Consider the following 10799-nt stretch of genomic DNA (forward strand, 5'->3'; position numbering starts at 1 on the left):
TAGTTATGCATTTATTTTTTCCTTGCTCAATAAATATTTATTGAAGACCATGTGCTAGGCACAGGTTTGAACCTCGGCCGACGGTTTATTAGCTGTGTGACTTTGACGTATTCTCAACAAAATCTGTTTCTTCCCTGCTGGTGGAGGGCTAAACACAGCCTGACTTCAAGAGTGGCTGTTAATGACTGGGTTTAGTACTGAACAGGTTTCCCATAGTTTCCACTAGCACCACTATAACATGTTTAAAATCATATCATTCAAGTCAGCAGAGAAAACTGTATACACTTTAAATTTTCTCTAAGGCCAAACACTTAATCCATTATACAGATGGTGTAATGGCGAAGAATGGAGGCTTTGGAGCTAGACTGCCTGCATCCAAATCCCAGTTCTCCCTCATATCTGTAGTGTGACATTGCGTAAGTTGCTTAATTTCTTTATGCCTCAGCTTTCTTGTCTGAAAAACAAGCATATTAATAGTACCTAGCTCATCATACTCTTATGATGTATAAATAAGATAATATAAAACACTTAGAACATTGCTTGTCAAACAAAAAGCTCTCAATAAGTGTTGCCTCTTATTATCATTTTCATCATTTTTGTTTAAATGGTGCTTAGATAATATTTCCAGAACTCTGGGGAGTGGATGAGGAAAGCTTGGGTAAATTATAAGAAATAAAACCTTTGCAGGGTATGGGTAGGAGAGAGAAAAAGAGAAAATAGCATCTAGAAGGTGAACCCTTCATGGATTCATTTAGCTCTTACTATAAAGCAGGGCGATTGTATTCATATCCTTGGGTCTTTCCCTGCCTTCTCTCTACGGCTACAGCAGGTACACAATCATGATTGTGGAATGAGCAAATAAATGAATGGACGAGAAGTGAATGACTGATAAGTAAATCATTGGTAATGGAATGAACCACAGTCATGTTCCTTTTCACAGTCTTTGACACTCAGTTTATCATACTTCACCCAGACGCATAAGTCTACTTATTTTAGTCTCTTTCAAATGAAGAATATGAGTAGTCACCATACACTGCCCCCTCCTTCCTCCCACACCCACCAAAAAGAGGATTCTTAGGCTGTGGCTATGCTTTCTGGGCTTTGTGATTCTGTCCCAAATCCTCTGTGCTTCATAGGTCTACCCCTTACTTCCCTTCTCCAGTAAGGAACAGCAGGAACCCACCCGGCTGTCATAGAGAAAGTTGATGTTATCAGCAGGTCCTGACATTGTCCTGACAAGAAACAAAGATGGCACCATGTGGCCCTGCTTTCCAGAAAGATTAGAGGACAGTCACAGGAACACTGGGGCATTCAGGAGTAGCAGGACTGAGTTTTCTTGCAAGAACTCTTGTATTCAAATTTCATGATAGAATGTCCATATGAGGTCATAGAGTGTTAGCCTATCTGCTGGGTATTTCTGTTCCATGTTGATCCTAAGGTAGGCACTGGTTTTCTGACATGGCATTGACATAAAGTACCATGGGATGAGATGGTCCAGGGTATAATTTCAGAAATCTTTCAGGGGTGACCTGGTATAGGAGCTTTCCTTCAGTTTCCTAATGCACTGGAAGGGGAAGGAGGCTGGGCTCGCAATTTGGTCAGACCAAGTAGGTAGCAACAGTTCGGTTGAGCATAGGACACAGTGAATTGATTCCCTTTCCTCTCTCCATGTGCCACAGGCCCCTCTAACCCTCCTAGGCTCCAAAGGAGGTCACACTCCTGTTCTGTAATCTCTGCATCAGGAACAAGGTAAAGAGAAATGGGTCTGCCCCATCTCCATTTTAGGATGTGTTTTGTTTCACTTCCTTTTAATATTTACCAGATTTAAGGTTCTGGCTCCCAGGCAGTTTTTAGCCTATTGGCAATTTCCATCCTTATTCTTATCTCTCTCTCCACAATATTCTTCCTGATGTGTCCTTGGTACTTAGAGAGTCTCTTCCTGTAAGAGTTGAGATGAGGTGGCCATCACTTGGGACTAAAGCTAACACCACTTCAGTGATTCTTTGCAGTTGTGTTGTCAAACTTGTTCTAAAGCTCTCTCCAGTAGCTTCTTCTCCTGTGGCAAAAAGGAGTGCAAAATGGTGATGATGGTGGTGAGGTACGCGAAGGGAAAGAAAAATATAATTGTAGCACAAGTAAAGCACTTAATGCAATTTTGTAATTTCTATAAGTGCAATTATAGAAAATATAGGTGATTGAAATCCACACACATAGCTTCTTCAGTAATACCATCCTTCTTTAGAAAACTTTTACTCAGACTGCATAAAAAGGTTCATAGCAGGAACCTTATCCCACAGAGTGCATGTAGTGAGGGACCTCATGGCCCAGGAGGCAGTATTTGGGATATTTGGGATTGGAAATTATAGGCTTGGGTTTCAGCCATGGCTTTGCCATCAACTCTGGGTGACCTTAGGTAAATTACGTTTCTGGGTCTCAGATTGCTCATCTGTAAACTACAGATAATAGTACCTATCTGGCAAGGTATGCAAATTAAGTGAGAGAATGTGTATAAAGTGCCTAGCACAAGGCCTGGCACTGGGAACAGCCACTCCATGGGTCCAAACCCCTTTGTTAATGAAGCATAATTTAGGTTTGCCTTGAGGACCTCATTGGTGATGAAAACGAGAATGTGCTTTGGAACGGGCCCTCCTAAGTGTTCTTGGGGTCCAGCACAGAAGGTCTGTTAATGAACAGCCCATGTTTGGCAAACGATTGAATTCAGTAATGAGTTGACGGAATGTGGGGAAGCTCTTGTTGGGTACAAGCAGTCTGAGCTTTGTGAAGAGTTCCCTGCTAGCTCTTTGGATGGCCTGCTTCATTTGCATTTATATTCAGGGGATCTCAAAATCCAAAAAGGAGGTTGTGGATTTGGCACAATTTACTGGGCTGTCCTTCACCAAGTTAAAACTGTTCTCGTGGTTTCTGACTTGAGGGGGAAGGAAGGGCAGATTCAGGGGTCTGCAGGAGCTTGGACCTGGGGTTCCAGCAGGGGGAACATGAGGGCAAAAGGCATGGAAATTAAGTTTCTGAGACCCGGGAACCCCTTGGAGTCAGGGAGAAGGCTTATTGCTTGTACCTGGCCGGTACTTGATGCAAAGTTGGTACTTAGTGTTTATGCCTGAAAGAATGAAAGAGAGCAAGTCCTAAGCTGGTGGGGCTGCAGGTCACTCAAAAATCCATACAGCTGAGCTCTGCTTTCAATTTTTTCATTTACTGAGTACTATATTTAATTACATATAAGGCATGACCAACCAACTTTGACAATTTATATTTTATTGATAATAATAGCTGTAATTTATTAAACACTACTTATAAGTCTGGCCTGTGCCAAGCACTTTACAAATACTATTAAATTTAATACTATAGCCCTGTGTCAAATCAAACTTCACTGGTTACCTACCCTTTAGCCATATCTCCCTCTTACTTGGTAAAATGGTTCTCAGACTCAATTCTAATATGGGGGTGGGGTCATTACCCACACCACCACCAATTCTCTGGGGACACCAACTGGGTGTTCAACACATCAACTCAGTTCTATCACTATCTACCTGGAGATAATATTGGACCTCACAGGTTGAGGGTTCAGTCCCATAAGACTGCCCCTCACCATCCCCCCACCCCCTCTTCAGATGTCAGTCACATGGCCAACTTACCTGTGCTTCTGACCAGCTGGCTATAAATCAGAGATTCCCAAGACCCCCTTCTTTGGTTCAATTAATTTGCCAGATTGGCCCACAGAACACATAGAAGTGTTTTATTCCCTAAATTACCACATTATTGTAAAAGGATACAATTCGGGATGAGCCAGCTAGAAGAGAGGCGTAGGGCAAGGTGCTTGGGAAGAATGCGGAGCTTCCATGCCTTCCCCAGGTGTGTGGCTCTCCCACATCTCCACATGTTACATCAACCCTGCAAGTCTGAACCCTGTACTCTTGGGTTTTTATGGGGGCTTCATTACATAGGCGTGGTTGAGTAAATTGTTGACCATTGGTAACTGATTCAGCTTCCAGCCCCTCTCCCCTCTCCTGATGGGGAAGGAATGAAAGTTGTCTCCCTTTAATGGAAAGGTGGGCTCCATGGGCAGCCAGCCCCCATCCCTAGGTGTTTTCCAAAAATCGCCTCAATAACATAACAAAGAGCGATAAACTCAACACAGGAAATTCCAAGGGTTTTGAGTTGTGTGCCAGAAATGGGGACAAAGGCCAGATATATATTTTTCATATTTCTTATAATAAATCACAGCATCACATTAGGTAACTAAACACTGACTCTTCTTTTTTTCCTGAACTGCAATGTGCCCAGACTCAAGATATGAATTCTGTTTGGTCTAAACTAATAATAATAACAACAACAACAACAACCCTATTCCCCAATTTCCCAGCTCCTTTGCTATAAGAGTGCCATATGTCTGAGTTCTGGCTACTGGCATCTAAAGAAAAGTCCAGTACAAGGACTAGGGAGACCTTCTATTTTCCTGTTAAAAGGAAAGATATAGGTACCTGGTATCTGGAGCCACAGCAGCCATTTTATGAGCATGAGGCAATAAGGTTGACATAAAGGCCAAAAGAATCAGGGAAATATTATTGAGGTACTGAAACAACACAATTAGTCACCACTTTCAGAGCTTTTAAGTGAGAGAAACTATATTCCTTTTTGTTTAAGCCATTGAGTCTGATTTCTTTACTTGTAGCCAGCCAAATGATAAAAAATGTGTCCTGTGGCCACTATAATTTTCATTTCTGGATGAGAATATAGATTAAAGTAACTAGCTTAAAGTCACACAGCTGGTAAATTGTGCAAAATTCAAATCTAATTCTATCCAAATTTAATACCCGTCTTCTCAACCACTATGTTATGTTGAAATTATCAATGTGGTTAATAAAAAGTATGTTTCTCAGTTGCTGGGAACTCTAAAAAAAAAAAAAGAATAACACAAGAGCAGAGAAGAAAAGGGGAAAAGGCAGGCTCCTCAGAGCCGTTGCTATATCTGGGGCCCAGGTCTTTCTGAATCTGGGATGCTGACCTCCAGTTAGAGGCAAGAACTGTTCTGCAGACATATTTTCTGTCACATCTGGGAAGTTCTCCCAGCTGCTGAAGGAGATAGGTGCCCATATGCGGTGAGGCCAGAGAGGGAAAAGCTGGGATTGAGGTTTTAGTGTACTAGCTCTGCTGGGTTGGTGAGGGAGCCTGGAATAACCCTGGAGAGCTGCTAGTCCAGGGCCTGGATTGAGACCCAGCCTTAATGCTGACCTAGTGGGCACAAAGTCAGGGGGCGTGGCAACTCAAGGCAGATGTGACAGGAGCCAGAGATGGCACTTGCTTGTAGCATGCTTATCATGTAAACAGAAAGAAAGAAGAATCTGCCTGAAAATCATATCCTAGAATGTGCAGGTAGTGATAAGGGGGTATGGGCCTGCCCGAGGGATATGGGAGGCAGCCGGATCCTGCAGTCCCAGGGTTTTCTACCTTGCCCTCAAGGATACTTTCAATACCAACTATGTCTAGGCACAGGAGAACAAAGATGAGTTTATTTCTGTACAATGTGCCAGACTCTGAATTAGGTACTTAATGCATAATATTTCATTTAATTCCCACTGTAACACAATGAGGTAATTAAGATTATTGAGTTGTTAATTTTTAAAAATTAAAGCTCAAACGAGTCAAGAAAATTCTCAGGCTGCACAGCTAGAAAATGGTAAAAATTAGAACTCAAGTCTAAGTCAATCTGCTCCCAAAGCCCATGGCTCGCTACACCGACTCTCAGGAAGCTCAGCATGGAGGGAAACAGACCCATCGCTTCCTACACAGCAGAGGGAAGGCAGGAATGGCTCATGGTTCTTTGTGTTTGAGCTCTGCAGAGGAGAGGATTGATGACAGGTCTGGAATTAACAGTGCTTGGCAGCTGCCACCACCCAGGATGGCAAGGTTAAGAAGGGGAATTCTGGAAACGTCGGCCAGTAGAGGCAGCTCCTTTTTCTGAAATCACTACAGCTCTGATTGGGATGGTCAGGCACAGACTCGTCTTCCCTCTGCGTTTCTTCACTCTCCAGGAGCTGTGACCCAGACCTGTGTCTCAGCACAGACTGGAGGTGGAGGCAGAAATGACTGCGTGAGTACATCCGCTCTAAGGATGGAAGCAGAGGTTGCCAGCAAATAGGCCACAGAGCAGACATGCAACTGAGCTCAGCTGAGGTCATGCTTCGTTGATAGGATTTTTTATGGCTCTGAGTTCATTAAAGAGGCTTTCCATTCTATGTCACCGAGTCCCTGGGGTGGGCTTGGTTCCTGTACCAGGCAGCCAGAAGCCCCTCCAGATAGACCAAACGTCTTCTCAGGCAGGCCTGTGACGCTCATCCTTTCCTGAGCAATGCCTGCTATTATCACCACAGTGCATCTCTCTCACCACAGGGCTTTGGCTGTGTTGCCCTCCCTTTTCCTTCACCACACCCCTGCCTTGCAGTCCCTCCTGCCATTCCCTTTGGAGCCGCTCTGTTTACTTCTCTAAACTCCACACCAGCTCTCTCACTGCCCGCACGCCCTTTCCCTGCCTTTGGAGCAGATCCATTCTGCTCTGTGCCTCACTGGTCACCTCAAATCGAATGCCCCCAGAGTCTATCCCAGACCAGAGCTGGCCTGTCTCAGTGTCTTGTTCTCTCTCACATCACCCCATCCTGAAATGGACCCCTTCTGACAACCATCCTTCCCCATGACTCTTCCTGCTCCCAAAGTTCTAGAGCTATGGAGGACCTGGCTGCAGGTAGTTTGGGGGAGAATGACGAGAGGGATTAGAAGGAGTCAGATGAAATGAACCTCTGGACACACCTGTTTCGGGGTCATTGTTGCCCATGGTGGTTAGATTCCAACATACTATTAGATATGTGCTATAAGAGTGGTTGAAGTACCCAAACACGTGTTTTTGTATATAGACAAGTATGTACTTTCTTAAACAGCTTTTCACAGTGCTTTTTAAAATATATATATACTGCTCAAAAAAATGAAAAGTCAACTTATACCAATAAATAAAGCAGAAAGGCCAACACAGTATATTTCTAGAGGCTTATTTTATATCATACCACTATTAAAATATCCAGATGTACAATTATAGGACCAAAATCTTCTCAGTGTATATTGAGGCAAATGACTCCCAGCTGCACCATTTCACATTCTTTGCACAAAATTTGGGATCAGAAAGCCCTGACATCAGGTCTTTTATGCAGCATTTAGGCTTAGTGTAAGCCAACCTGATTGTGCTGGTTAAAAATAGCATTATTATAGTTTTTAAAAAATATATATTAAAACAAACCTTCTACTTAGAAGAGTTCAAAGTAGTGCAAAGTGAGTCAAAAGAAAAACTAGTTTCTTAAATTCTGCTACCTTATCAACCATCTTCACGGCAAGCGCTTTTAACCATTTCTAACTTTATTTTTTGTTTTGGTTATTACCATTATTGTAGACACGTCTTCCGCTATTTCCCTGCTGTCAAAGAGGATGAATTTCGGTCACTTGCACACTCCCCCACATTAGCCTGTGAGCCCCAAGAGGGCTGTTAGCATTGTAGACATGTTTAGCATTGTCTCTAAGACCCAGAGCAATGAGTGGCATGTGGAGGGCATGTAATAAGTAATTGTAGACTGAGCTAAACAATATACTCCAATCTGTATGTCTGGTTCAATGGACTTGACATGATCACTGGAGGCGAATGGGCACATCAGAGCCAATGCACCATTGACTGTTTCTTTTGTCAATTATAGAATATCATTTTTACCAGGTTATACCATTTGAGTTCTTTTCTATACCTATAATTATATCTCATGTTCTGTTTACAGATTGACTTTAAAAAATAAGATACCACCACCAATATTATAGTTATATATTTTTCACTTATTGCAGACCCAAGTACTAATTAAATCATATGTTGCTAGTCCTGTGCAGTTCAAAGAATATACAAGCCTGTGGAGCAAATGAATTCTCTTACATTCCACCATTGCTCAAAACCATGCCATTTTAAAGTTTGCTTCATCTTTCCACTGGGATTTTTCTCACATTTATTTGTTTTTCCTGGAGTTTCTGATTCTTTTTTTTTTCTTATTGAGAGATATAAGTGCCTTTTGGAAATTAAGTTGCAAGATATTTCCAGGTTTTTAATGCTATCTATTGAGCAAAATCCATTTTTTTCTTGGAGATAGTCATCTTGGAGTACTTCGACTTCAAATTCTAGCTTGGGCTAATTGTTTTAGAAACTCCTTGTACAGTAGTCATCTAATATTCCTTTTCATTGTATCTGTGGAGTAATTCTTTCTGTTGTTGTGGTTGTAGACATGCCTCCAATCCATATTGTTGTGGTTTTAAGGGAGAAGCAGACTTGGCTAAGCAGGGAGTCCGATGTGGGGCTTGATCCCAGGACCCTGGGATCATGACCTGAGCCAAAGGCAGATGCTTAACCAACTGAGCCACCCAGGTGCCCCCCACATTGTTCTTAAATGAAACTAAAAAAGCTTCATTCCTCAATTTCCAAATAAATTCCCAAGTCATCATTTTTTTCAGAAAGACTGTGGGACGTAAACTGATTGACCCCTTGGGGTTCTGAACTGAATTCAGTCCCCATGGTGACTGACTGCAGCAGGAACTGGCTTCAAGGCCTCATGTGTGGGTCGGCTGGAGGTCAGGGACACCTGGGAGACTCATGGTGAGTGACCGACCTTGGATTCACCCTGTCTCACAGTAAATGCTCCGGAACATGCTGGAGTTGTCATCAGTTGTTCCTGGTGGGCTGGCAGAACAGGGAAGAGGGTCCGACACAAAAACACACCAAACAGAGCTCCCTGAACGGGGTGCTCTGCTCAGGCGGGTGCAGCAGCAGCTGTGTACCTGCAGGAAGACGTGGAAGCCAGAGGGTTTGCGCTCTGGGTGTGCAGCTGCCCGTGCGCCCTGTGGCTGTCATCGTCCCTTCTGTCTGCATGGAGGGACCCCAATGCTCTGCTTGTGTCCGTTGCCTCGTTCCAGCCATCCCTTGGGACAGCCATGCCAGTGTGCATCGTGTCATGAGGTCCATTTCTCAGTACTTTCCAGGTGGTGCTAGATTATACTCCAGCTTCCAATATTGATGGTGCAGTGTCTGCAGTCAATCTAGTATTTGTCCCTTTGTAGTTGACCTACTTTATGTGTGCTTTATTTTTTTTTTTTAATGGCGGCTCTTAAAGTATTTATTCTTAGTAAAATTTTATACTGATGTATTTGCATATGTATCTTTTTTCATTCTACTCAGCTTTTGGGGGACACATTTCATTCTGAAGATGTGAATGTGGGGGGACTCTGGGAAATGTATATGTTTTAACTCCTCAATTATGTCCTCTTTCATGTACTGGATTCAGTTTTTCTGGGATGCATGTTGGCTGCCTGGCTTGGTGCTTCGTGTCTTTTCTCTCATGTTTTGTATACTTTTTCTTTTGTTCCATGCTCTTGACGATTTCCTTAATTTTATTATCTAGCCCTACTATTAAATTTTTATTACAGAAATCACATCTTTGATTTCCAATCATTTTCTCAATGTCCTATATATTAGCAGCTGATTCATGTTCCATTGATGTAATAGCTTCTCAAATCTCTGAGCATTTTAATAAAGATTGTTTTAAATTTTCCTTCTTTTCCCTAATATTCTGTTTCCTTTACAGTCAGATTTTCTTTTCTTTTTTAGAATTTTTTTTTTTGAACGAGTTTCTTGTTTTGTTTTCTCATCTTGGTCCTTGTCGCTAAACCTATTGATTTTCCTCAAAAAGATTGTGATCCTGGATTTCCTTTTGTATTTATGAAAGACTAGGTCAGTTAATAGAGATGCTGGCAGAGGTTCTGCCATTTCTCCAACATACATGTTCCCAAGTGAGAAGGGCTGGCTGCGAGCTGTGCCTTGTGCAGAGTACATTGAGTGAATCACTCTGTGTGTGGGAAGCAGACAAGCAAGGTCACTGCTCACCCCCATCTCCATCCTTACACATAAATAGATTAACTCTGAGGTGGGCAGCAAGCTCCCACACTGAGAGCCCTGGTCCCTCTAAGCAGACTCTTCCTAGTGGAGCAGGTCTCAGGTTTTGCGTCGGGAGCAAATACTGTGAACTACTAATTGCTCTGTGTGCTGAGGGCCTGGTGGTAGAAACAGAGAAAGGTATTTGAGTAACTGACTCTGCCGTTCAGTGGGTTCATTGCAGGACATGCCCCTTCTGAGCAGCTATATCCTGCCAAGGAGAAGGCAGTAGGGTATGGACCTTGGGGATTCGTGTGTACACACACACACACACACACACACACACACAGAGGAGGTAGAGATATGGGGTGGTACTGGAAGAATGAATGATTCACTGGTATTTGATTATGTGTCTGTCTCTTGATTAAACTGTAAGCAATTGAAAGGCAGAGATGTCTTTCTCGCTTGGCAGAACACCGAAGAGAGAGGTTGGGCTGCAGATCTGGATGTAGGTGTCGCCTGCAGGGATGGAATAGTTGGGACTGAAGAGACGGATAAGGCCCTGGAGAAAGAGTCCCAGAGAAGAGGACAAGGACAGGGCCCCGGCCTGTTCAGTCAATCGATCTTTACTGAGCACATTATTCTAGGGCCGAAAATACAGTCTGGAGCAGACAGCCCAGCTCTGCCATTTTCCAGCAGTGAGGCCCAGGACGAGCATCTTGAACTCTCTGTGTCTCAGTTTCCTTATCTCTAAAATGGCTATAATATTAACACTGAGAATTTTTAAAAGTTAACAGATGTCAAGGATTGAGAGCACACCTGACATACTCTGAGGGCAATG

Source organism: Ursus maritimus, unplaced genomic scaffold (assembly GCF_017311325.1).
Source record: "Ursus maritimus isolate PB19 unplaced genomic scaffold, ASM1731132v1 scaffold_16, whole genome shotgun sequence".
Lineage (NCBI taxonomy): Eukaryota > Metazoa > Chordata > Mammalia > Carnivora > Ursidae > Ursus > Ursus maritimus.